At 39.5% G+C, this 10,649-nt stretch overlaps 1 protein-coding gene across 5 annotated transcripts in view; it reads right to left on the bottom strand.

The window, feature by feature from the left end:
* Positions 1-5,645, bottom strand: part of Kansl1l (KAT8 regulatory NSL complex subunit 1 like) — a 129,940-nt gene extending 124,295 nt beyond the window's left edge. For 2 of the 5 annotated variants that reach the window (XM_023710047.1, XM_023710048.1), the window contains exon 1: positions 5,423-5,645. The gene's annotated coding sequence lies outside the window, so the exon portion shown is untranslated. The other 3 variants (XM_004626713.2, XM_023710050.1, XM_023710049.1) reach the window with 3 other exon arrangements.
* Positions 5,646-10,649: the final 5,004 nt, after the last annotated feature.

Genomic DNA, 10,649 nt, shown 5'->3' with positions numbered 1-10,649 from the left:
TTTGTGTGTGGTACCAGGGATCAAACTCAGGACCTTGCATTAGCCAGGCAAGCATTTATTCCACTGAGCTATCTCCCCAGCCCTTGAGTAACTAATTTAAACATAACAATACCCAAAGTATTAACCATTGTCATCCTCCTATTGTTTTGAAATTTTGGAGGTTTTCTCTTTAAAATAATAAAGTATACTTCTTGGTATGAATTTATGTTTTTACAAAGAATTTTCAACTTACATTAATTTAAAAAAAATTCTCAGTACTACAGTAACCTAAAAATTTTACTTGTAACAAAAAAGTCTTTTGTGAAACCATTATAGACAATCCACTAAATAAATAATCCTTCAGCAAACAACCCAGATCTCAACATGTAACTATTGTTCTTAGAGTCTCATAAAAAATACCAACCAGACAGAGAATTTCAGTAAAGCAGGCCAAAGTTTACAACTTAAAATAATAAATACTGCTTTTCACTACAAAGATCAAATCATTTTTCTTTTCAGTTAAATTAAATTTCATTATTATAAATAAAATCAAACTAATCCAGTAGAACAATGGTCTGGATTACATGGTTAAGTATATAACAATTTTTGATTCTTAGTCAAAAATTTAATCCAAAGAGCATTCACTGAGAATTAAGGAAGGAATTTGCTGTTTTGAAGTTGTATTATTATAAATAAAAGGCTGTGCCCTTGTCTCCAGAATGTTTCCATTAATGAATTTAATCTGATTTTTTGGGGGGTGGGGTGGAGATTGAAATCTGTATTTTTAAGATTTGTAAATCATTCACATTTACGAATTTAGCATTAATTAAATACACTCTTACCCCACTGGATATCATAAACTATAGTAAAAGCTGCATGTACATAATAATTACCAGTGTAATAATTACTGAGTTGGTTCAGATACTTAATAGCCAAGCCTTCAGAATTTGTCATATGGGCCAAACATTTTTGACATATTTTCCAAAGAAAAATAAAAACATTTGCTAACTTAGTCTTTCTATCATCAGAGTTGAAATTGAAAATCTAAGAACCACCCTTCCACCTGAGAACAAAGATTAAAGACTGAATGATTTATCACCGCCTAAAACTTTATTTTGTATCTGTGTTCGAAGATGCATCCATATATTTTATACAGTCCAGAGAAAACATACAAATCTACCCTGAACATTAAATTTACTTTTAATTATAATCTTGAAAACCCAATTCTTTTAATTGCAGAGTAGTAAAACTAGAATAAAATTATCAAGAGCAATGCATATTTACCCTTAAACCAAAACAGAAAGAAAAAAGAAAGGAAGAAAGAAAGAGTACCAATAGCAGTGACAGAAGAGAACCCTCAAGAGTGCAATCTTAATTATTTCTACACTTGTAACTTGAATGTTCAAACTGCAAACCCATGCCAATCACAGTATAAACAACTGGAGGAAAAAATTGAAATCTTTTTAATAAAAAGAAGACTGCCATCCTATGAGGCCTCACATTTTCTAACTTGTACACTTAAAAGGAAAATCTCATTAATACAACAATAATAAGAGGAGAGTTAACTTTGGAACAATTTTATTCCTCTAAACATCGGATCTACCATAGTGGAAGCTAGAAGTACAAAATAGAGTGCTGTGGTTTCAAAATTTCTCTGTGCATTTTCAGGAGAATTTTCAATTATGGCAGAAAACACTGCAGTAATTGGCATTACCAGGGTATAGTTAAATCTCTTCTTCTAAATTCAAAGATGTTTATTAGCAAGAACTGCTTCCACTTTAAAAACCATGCCTAAAAAGGAATTCTCTTTGAAGACTAAAGGAATTTAATTAAAGATAAAGCCACTTGGGTGGCCACATAACACATCAAACAGGTCATACTTCAAGTAGAATTATTACTATTCAGTTATATAAGTGCATGACTCATAGGAACATAAACGAGTCATTGTTTTTCTGTGTACATCAATTTGGATGCAAGAATTTACATTTGTTCAATCTATAAATTCTGACTTCAATCTATAAATGTATGTAAACGCTGGTTAATAACCTACTACCAAATATTTTTTTAAAAAATTATCAAAAATGACATACATGAGAATTTGTATTATAAGGCTGGAAAGAAAGCTTCAAATTTACAAAGAAAAAGTTCATAAACAATTTAAAAATACTAATAAAGCTTCAATAAAATGAACTACACCTATGTAGAATGAGTGTTTTCAAGAACGAAAAAATAACATTAAGTACTAAAAATTTCATCTGTGAATTGTCTTCAATTTCCATAGTAGACTCTCTACTTGTAAGTATACTACCATTTTTATTAACACTTGTTGGGTGTTTTAACCTACATAATTGGAGATTGAGGATCACAGATCAGGGAAATACATATTCAGGACAAGATTTAAAAGAAAAAAAAACAATGTTTTTAGAAATACTATACTTTCTTTGCCTTTGCACATCTAACATACTGAAAATAAGACTAGATTATTATTTTTTTATATAGGGTCCTTGTATAATATTCCATCATAGTACCATAAGGCAATAAAGACTGTAAGGATAGATGATATGCTTTCAAGGCAGTGCACTGGTTGTTAATTGCAAACTGTCACCTGTGTTGCAAATGAGCCCCATTTCTTGAAGCTTATAAATTAATTCTAAACCTGAAGGACAGTTACCTGCCTCTTTAACTAACATCTGATACATTATGGACAAATTTAAAAAGACATGAGAAAGTGATAACTGCACGGATACATTAAAGACATAAAGGCAAGTACTGCATACTACATACAAGGATCACGTGATAGAACTATGCTACAGGTAAAAACAGGAGAGTTGTCAAGAACAATCTGAAAAAAAAAAGATTAATCTGAACAATAAAACAAGTAAATTCAGAAACTAGAAAATCTCTTTTGTTCAAGAAGGCTACAAGTGAAATTACAATGATCAGAGAAAAATCTTTAATTCCCTAGATGATAGGTTGAATGAGTAAAGAACGCAAAAGTCTTCAATTATGATAAATGGCAGCAAAACCGCATTCAGCATTTGAATTCAGCAGTTGGAAAAAGGAAGATGGAACTTTTATTAGACAACTACAATGACATCAGTGACACCCACCTGAAGCAGCAAGTACGCAAGGGAATCAAACATTATACTATGGCTAGCAAAGCAGTCACAACTGAAAGACTCAATTGCTGATCTTTCATAGATTATAAAACATAAATATTAATAACAAATTAGGAATTATTGTGTACCTACTATGTTTTTTGTAGTATGTCCTACAGTACTAGTATGAAGCATTTTCCTCTTAAGTATTTTACAATAAGCTAGAAAATAAGACATATCTTACAGATACATATTTTAAAAAATTAATGAAAATAAAAGTAAGGCTTTTCCTTTTAAAGCTAAAGCTAGATGATGAACAAACAAAAGGCATGCTTATAACACTATACTATATACATTCTAAAAAGTAAATTGGTAAAGTTATAAAAGCCTTAAAAACAAATAGACTCTGACCGAGAAGGAAAAATAAAAATTTAACAGAACTACAAATCTAAGGAGAGGAGAGGGGAATTTCAAAGAATTATGTAAAAGGCCACTGCCTATACTGAAATTTACACTGTTAATGAAACAACCCGACAATCTCCCAATAGAAAAACTTAAAATATGATTATGTACATAATGAAACGTTAAGCAGCTATTAAAATATTTTTTCCAATACACTTAATAAAACCGAAATTTTTCTTAGTCAAATGAAGATCCTATATGATCTGTTTTAGGAAAAACACACATATATGAGAAAATAAAGAACACAACTTATGTTTTTATTTGTATTTTTCTGTTTTCCAAATTGTTTTGCAGTAAGATTTAACATGATAAGCAATTGTTATTTGAAAAAAAGCCCTTATTACCAAGCAAAATTAAAATGCAAAAATCAACAGGAATTGCTTTTGATTAAAAAGCATTTCACATCATAAAAACTACTCTAGAAAGACTACAGAATGGAAGTAATGATAACCTATGTAGATTAAAGCTATAAAGAAAATAGTGGGAGACTTTGGCACAGCTCTAGGTAAGTGAAAACAGAGAGAATGAAAGACAGTAGTTACATCAGATTTTGAGAAAGTCACATTCATCCTATTTCATAATTTAGTCGCTCTAGTCCACCAGCTGGATTTTTCAAAACTTAACTTTTGTTACGCAACTGTACTATCTGGTCATCTCTGAATTTGCAGTGTTGGTAAAGATTACAGTCACTTCTACCAAGACATTTGATCTTCCTAACACTCTCTTAAGACAGGCCCATATTATGAAATGATTTATAAGAGGAAACAGATCTGAGACGAGAGGTTGTGACTTGCCCGAGCTAAGGGCTAAAGATCAGAAGAGGCAGGAACCACTGACTCTCGGAGAAACCTTCCTCAAGCAGTCTGCATTCCACAAAGTCAGGGTTTTCTCCCATACTGATCTTTTACACTGCCTGTTTTGCCCTGTACAGCATTCCCAAATGTATTTCACAAGGGATTTGAGGCTAACCTGTTCGACCCAGTCAGTATTACAATAATTTTTTCTACTGACCCAACTCAGCACAAAGTTATGGAAACTGTTTAAGGAAAGATGAAGGAAGCTAGTTTCTTTAACCTCGCGGGCACAGGACTGCTGTTAAATTTGGGGATCTCAAACTGAAAGTGCTTCCTCCGAGACGGAGGGGAGAAACCTCCGGAGTCCCGCTCGGAGGAGGACAGGGACGAACAGAGGAGGGACGCCCGGAGATCCGAAGCACAGAGTGCTCGCCGTCTGGGCTGGAAAGCAGCCGCGTCCTTTCCAGCGGTTTCTGAAATGATCAAAGCCTGCAGCTTTCCGTTCTGCGCCACCAAACACTCTTGGGGTTTCCAGCCGGATGGGCTGGGACAGCCAACGAAAATTTCAGTACCATTCCTCAAGGGTCTTCTAGATTCCGATTCCGTTTAATGCCAACTAAACCTAAAGGTCAAATCAATGCCCGCCTAAAATAAAGTACGAAATAAACAAAATAGAAACGAGGTCGCGTCTCAGCAGGCTCCGCCTACGAGCTGCCAAAAAACAGCGCTCACCACACCCGCCCGAGGTGAAGCGCGGCCGCAGAGCCCAAGGGCGGACCCGGGACCACGTGTGACGCTTCTGCGCACGCGCCAGACAAAACAAAAGGGAAGCCTGCCAAGCCCCGCCCCGCGCACACGTGACCGCCCTGGGCCCGCCCTCGCCCCGCCCTCCACCTCTCCTCCCTCCTCCCAGCTCCTGCCAAGGCTGTTGGATTTGGCCGTTTAAATTTGGCTGCGGTCCGACCGCTACCCTAGACCACGATCTAGTGCCGCAGCTCAGAGTCCGACGGCCCAGAGGACTCGGGCACTGTTGTGACGGTCCTCACTCTCCCTCCCCGCGCTGCCGGGTCCCGGCCGCCCGAGACCCACCTCGTCAGCCCGCCGTGGAGCCGCCCCCGGCCACTCGCCTGCTGGGGCGCCCTGGTTCCCCGCCGCGCCGCACTGCCGGTCAGGCTGTGCTGGGGCCGCTGAGACGGTCTCTCGCCGCCGCCCGCCCGCTTCCCGCCCGCGGCGCCGCCGCCTCCTCTGCGCGTGCCTCGCTCCCGCCCGGCCGCCGCGGTTTAACAGTCCGCCGCCGCCCGCAGCTCCGGGCTGCTCGGGACGGAACCCTGCGCGGCGGGGGAGGGGGCGGTGCCGGCGCTGGCCAATGGCCGCGGGGGAGGGGCTGCACCATGCAAATGAGGGGCGGTGGGGAAGCCCCGGCGGGGCGGGGCCTGGCCGCGGCTGGAGCGTTCTGGAAGCGGCCGGCGCGAGCCGCCGAACTCTGGGGCCGAAGCTGCGCCGCGGCCCCCGGAGCGCGCTCGCTGACGGGTCCTCCGCCCCCGCCGCCTGCGCCTTCCCTCGGCCAGCGGACCGCTCGGCCGGGCGACTTGCGGCTCTGCGCGGCTGCTTCCGTGCCGCGCGCCCCGCACTAAGGCGCAAGTTTCGCTGACGCTGCGCACAGCTGTCTGCTCGCGCGTCCGGGCCGGGTGGGTTCTGCGCTCGGAACCGAAATCGTAGTTCCACGGCCTCAGAGGGGTCCTGAAATGGGCGACGGAAGCGTGGCTCTAGCGGGGCGGCTCAGGATTAAAAACAACATCCAGGAGCGTCCGGGGCTCCGCTGCACCCCGGCGCCCGCACCTGCCCGCGGAGCCCCACGCCCAGCTCTCCAGTCTCAGTTCTGCACAGCCCTTCGGGGACGGGTGACGAGCGTAAGGTCTCGGGAGGGCTTTGCAGGAGACGCGGGCAAATGCGATCTCAACAAAACATAATCCCCAACGTATTACTGGAATTGGAAAACCGACACCTTGTTCCCGAGATTCCCAGTACACTGATACTGTTGGCGTAATTTTTATGACAAGCTGTGTTTAATGCAAAGAATACTTTATTTAAATGACCCAGAATAATAATTGCACCTCAATACGAGACAATGGCAGAGTTTCCAAATATTGATTTGCCAACACTAGATGAAAAATTGTGCGCTAATGGAGTGCTGTGAAAATAAGAAAATCGGGGGCCCAGCCCTAGCTCAGTTCTTTAAGTGGCTGCTTCCACAATGCTGGCAGCCTCAGTTCGCTGTAGTTCGATCCCCACAACACTCCAGCCATGCAAAAGTGCCCTGAAGGCATTCAAGGAGCAAAACACAAAAAAAAAGAAAAGAAAAGAAAAGAAAAAACTGCTGATATTTAGCATAGAACTGCTTGTAGCCTTAAGAACAGAAACACAAAAATGAGGAAAGTATTGAAAGTTTATTTCAGAGCAGTCTAAGTCAAATAAACGTGTTTATATACTTAAAGATTTTAGATGTCAGCTAGCATTTCTAAGATTTCAAGAGAAAACAACAGAATCTGTAGTTCAGGAGTACTATCCTTGTATGTATTATGTTACTGGAATCGCAAAGAAGATATACAACTGGATTGATTAAACCTTGAATGACAAGGTACTCAGATTTTAAGCTGAGGGAATTGTGGAGTGAAAGAAAAAAATGGATGGTAACAGCTTTCTCCTGTAAAATAATTACCTATTAGCAAAACAAAATATTTGTGTTTTTCCATAATGTTTATTGAACATGTTTTGCGATGGGTAATAAAGATAGAGCAGTAGACCAAGTCCCTGCTCTTGTGGTGTTTATGATGAATGACACCAGGATTACGCTTTAGAATTACACGAGCAATTCAAAGTATTTTTTCATATATACCTACTTCGTTCTTACACCCTTGCAGGTTTATCGTTTCCAGTACTCTGGTTCAGCTATTTTATCTTCTGACTGGGTCTTCATTCTATCATATTTTGTAGATCTTAAATAAATATTTCACACTATCAAGCCATCACGTAGGAAAAATTTTCCTTTTATATTAAATTTATGGTTGTTTAAAATAGTATGGGAATGACTAATAATATGGGCTTGATGTAAAATATGTTGAAAACATAAAAAAATTGCAATCACTTAGAAGCCCAGTTGTATTTTATATGTATGAGATGGCATACTGTTTTATTTTATCCCACTTCACTAAATATTAAGCACATTATCCCTTGACACTGCATACTGTTCTGAAGCATGACTTTAATTATCTGTTGCATAAGCAGGCCAGTTTTCCTGTTACTGTAGAGTATCAAAACTCCTTATTGTACAAACTGACATAGCTAGGTATGGTGGCACCCACTTGTAATCCCAGCAACCAGGAGGCTGAGGCAGGAGGATTGCTGTTAGGGTTTGTGTCTAGATGTACCCCCAAAATCTCATGCGGTCATAGTTTTCCAGAAGTGGCTGAATCTAGTATATGTGACTGATTCATAATGCAATGCTGGGATTGAGGATGCTGGAATTAAGGGTAGGTGATTGCCTGATCAGTCCACTGATTAGATTGGCACCACACTGATCCTGGTAGACTAGATACTAAATAAGGGACAGAAAGAGTCTTGTCTCTCTCTCTCTCTCTCTTGTTTCTTTTGCTGTCTTCCACCACCTTCAACTATTCCCTGTCTGCCATGTGCCACCCTTCCTTGGAACCAGCTGATTATAGACTGAAACCTCTATAAACTGTGAACTAAATCAGTCTTTTTCTCTTTGACTTCGGGTATCGGGTATTTTCACCTGGAGTTCGAAGACAGCCTGGGCTACATAAGCAAGTTCAAGGCCAGCCTATACTACATGGAGAGAACCCTCTCAAAATAAAAATAGTAAAAAAAAAAAAAACAAAACCTGACATCATAAATCATTTGTGGGATTGTTTCTTATATCACTCATTCAACAAGGGCTTGAAAATGCATGTATCTTTAGAAAACAATATGTCATACTCTAGAAGACACAGTTAAAGAATTCTGAGTTCCAAGAAAAGGTAAGAATAGGATACTTAATGATCCAGCAAAAACAAGGAGAATGGAAGGGCACTGTTCCTGCTGACATAAATATTACCTGTCTAGAAGCAAGGGAAAGTGTCCAGGTAAGCAGCATCACGGTGATTTCACGAGATAAACTTCTCAGCACTGGTTTTTAGTCATTCCTTCCATTCTGGAAACACTGGCGCAGCACTTCAAGTACAGCTGACAGTCAGATAACATGAGAGATAAAAGAGAAAGATCAATCTCTAGTTTCAAGCAACTCTAAGCCAAGAATGAATTATAACCTTTTGTGTCCTTTCCCTGCTATATTTTTCTCCATAGCACTTATCACTATCAACTCTAATATATGTATTTTTTCTGTCACCTCCCTCGGTGAGGTCAGGTCCTTTTGTTTTGCCTACTGCTCTATCCCCGGAGCCTAGGACAGAGTTCTCAACACATAAATGCTGAACAGATAACTCCTTTGATTCTCACATTCTGGAATGTTTTATTTCTTTTCCAGATTTGGAAAAAAATGAAGCTTGATGAAGTTGATTACCTGAATGCTTACCACTAGTGAAAAGCCCATCTAGAATTCTTTTCCCACTCCCTCTTATAAAATGAAAAGCCAGTTTGGAACCTCCTACCATTTAATCCCGTATATTTCTGCGGCCAGGACAACTGTCTGACACTGTCAAATGCTAGTATTGTTTTATAATCAAGTTTACACAGCAGAATAGAAGAAATAACAGAGAAGGGGAACAGTTCTGTTCAGCAGAGACTTAGCTCTAACTACCTGATTTGACAGACCAGGTGAAGAGTAAGCCGCAAGTAACAAGAGTCAGAGGATTTTTAGAACAAGGGATGGGGACTGAACTGCCTGTGCTTACAAGAACTTTTTTGAAGGTTACTCCCTGTGCATACAAATATTCACAAGCACTTTATTCAACATAGACTCAAACTGCAAGCAACTCTGATCCATTGCCTACAAAAGGGTAAATTGTGAAATAACCATATATTCCATTATGGAATACTACTCAGAATTAAAAGGAAACTACTGATTTAGAAAAACAACATCACGGATGAGTCATAAACAATATGCTGAATGAAGGAAACCAGGCACCAAAGAAAGTAAATACCATATGACCCCACTTGACAAAAGATCTAGAAACATAAATTTAACCAAGACAGCAGAGCAGTTCTTGTATAAAGGGCAGGGTGGAGTGAAACTGACTGGTATTGCTATGAGGAGTGAAGAAAATATTGTGTATCTTGATAATGGTAGAAGTCAAATGGGTGTATACTTTTGTCAAAGCTCATCAACAATATGAATTTGAATATGTGCTCCTGAAGGTGGGTTGACTTCAACAAAATGTTAAATTTTGAAAGGATTTTTTTAAAGAAGGATTTCTTGATGGTAGACTCAGAAAACTTAAGTTTTGAGACTAAAAAAAATTAAAATTAAAAGCTAGTTGTATAAGGATAAACATAGGCTTCATGTCATAAATCAAAATGATCAAAATATAAAAACAGTTAATTCTCTCATTGTATTTCTTATAAAACATATTTTTTCAATTTAAAGTTTCAAAAGTCTGAATGACCTCACAGTCATGTAATAAGAAAGTGCTATATAAGCAGGCTGGTGCTATTTTTTTCTTCTTAATAATACTGAAATAAATGCTGCACTTAAAAGTCCATAAGGTCAGGCATGATGCTGCATGCCTATAATCCCAGCACTCCGGAGGCTGAGGTAGGAGAATAATTGCAAGTTCACAACCAACCTGAACTACAAAGTGATCTCAAGCCCAGCCTACACTGCATAGTGAGATCTTGTCTCAAAAAGACAAAAATTAAAACAAAGTCAATGAAATGAATGCAGTAAGAGAAGCCCAGCAATGGTACCATGGCACCATAAAGTCACTATGTACCCAGGGTCTTTTCTGTTATTTTCTTCTATCTCTCTCAGACCTGTACTCCATTAGTAGAACAATTTCATGGTTCCTGGTGGCTATGGGCACTCCAGCCATTATTATCTATTTTTGAAACAGCAAAGAAGAAGGAAAGTAGAAGGCAATAATGGCTTTAAGGTGCCTCCTCTTGAATTCTTTCAAGAATTCCACAACATTATCTTTTGGATGAATTTTTTTGCTAAAAAGGGTAGGAAATGTGGGTAAAACAGAATGCATTATTACTCCAGGAACATAGAATTATTATTTAGGAAGTGATAAAAAATAGATCTCCCAGTCCTAGCCCAGGTCCGACCCAGTCCTAGCCCAGGTCCGCAGCAGGAAGGAGC

The sequence above is a fragment of the Octodon degus genome, unplaced genomic scaffold (genome assembly GCF_000260255.1).
Source record: "Octodon degus isolate 3935 unplaced genomic scaffold, OctDeg1.0 scaffold00016, whole genome shotgun sequence".
Lineage (NCBI taxonomy): Eukaryota > Metazoa > Chordata > Mammalia > Rodentia > Octodontidae > Octodon > Octodon degus.
Note: the sequence above shows the minus strand (reverse complement) of the source record. Positions and strands in the feature narration are given on the sequence as shown.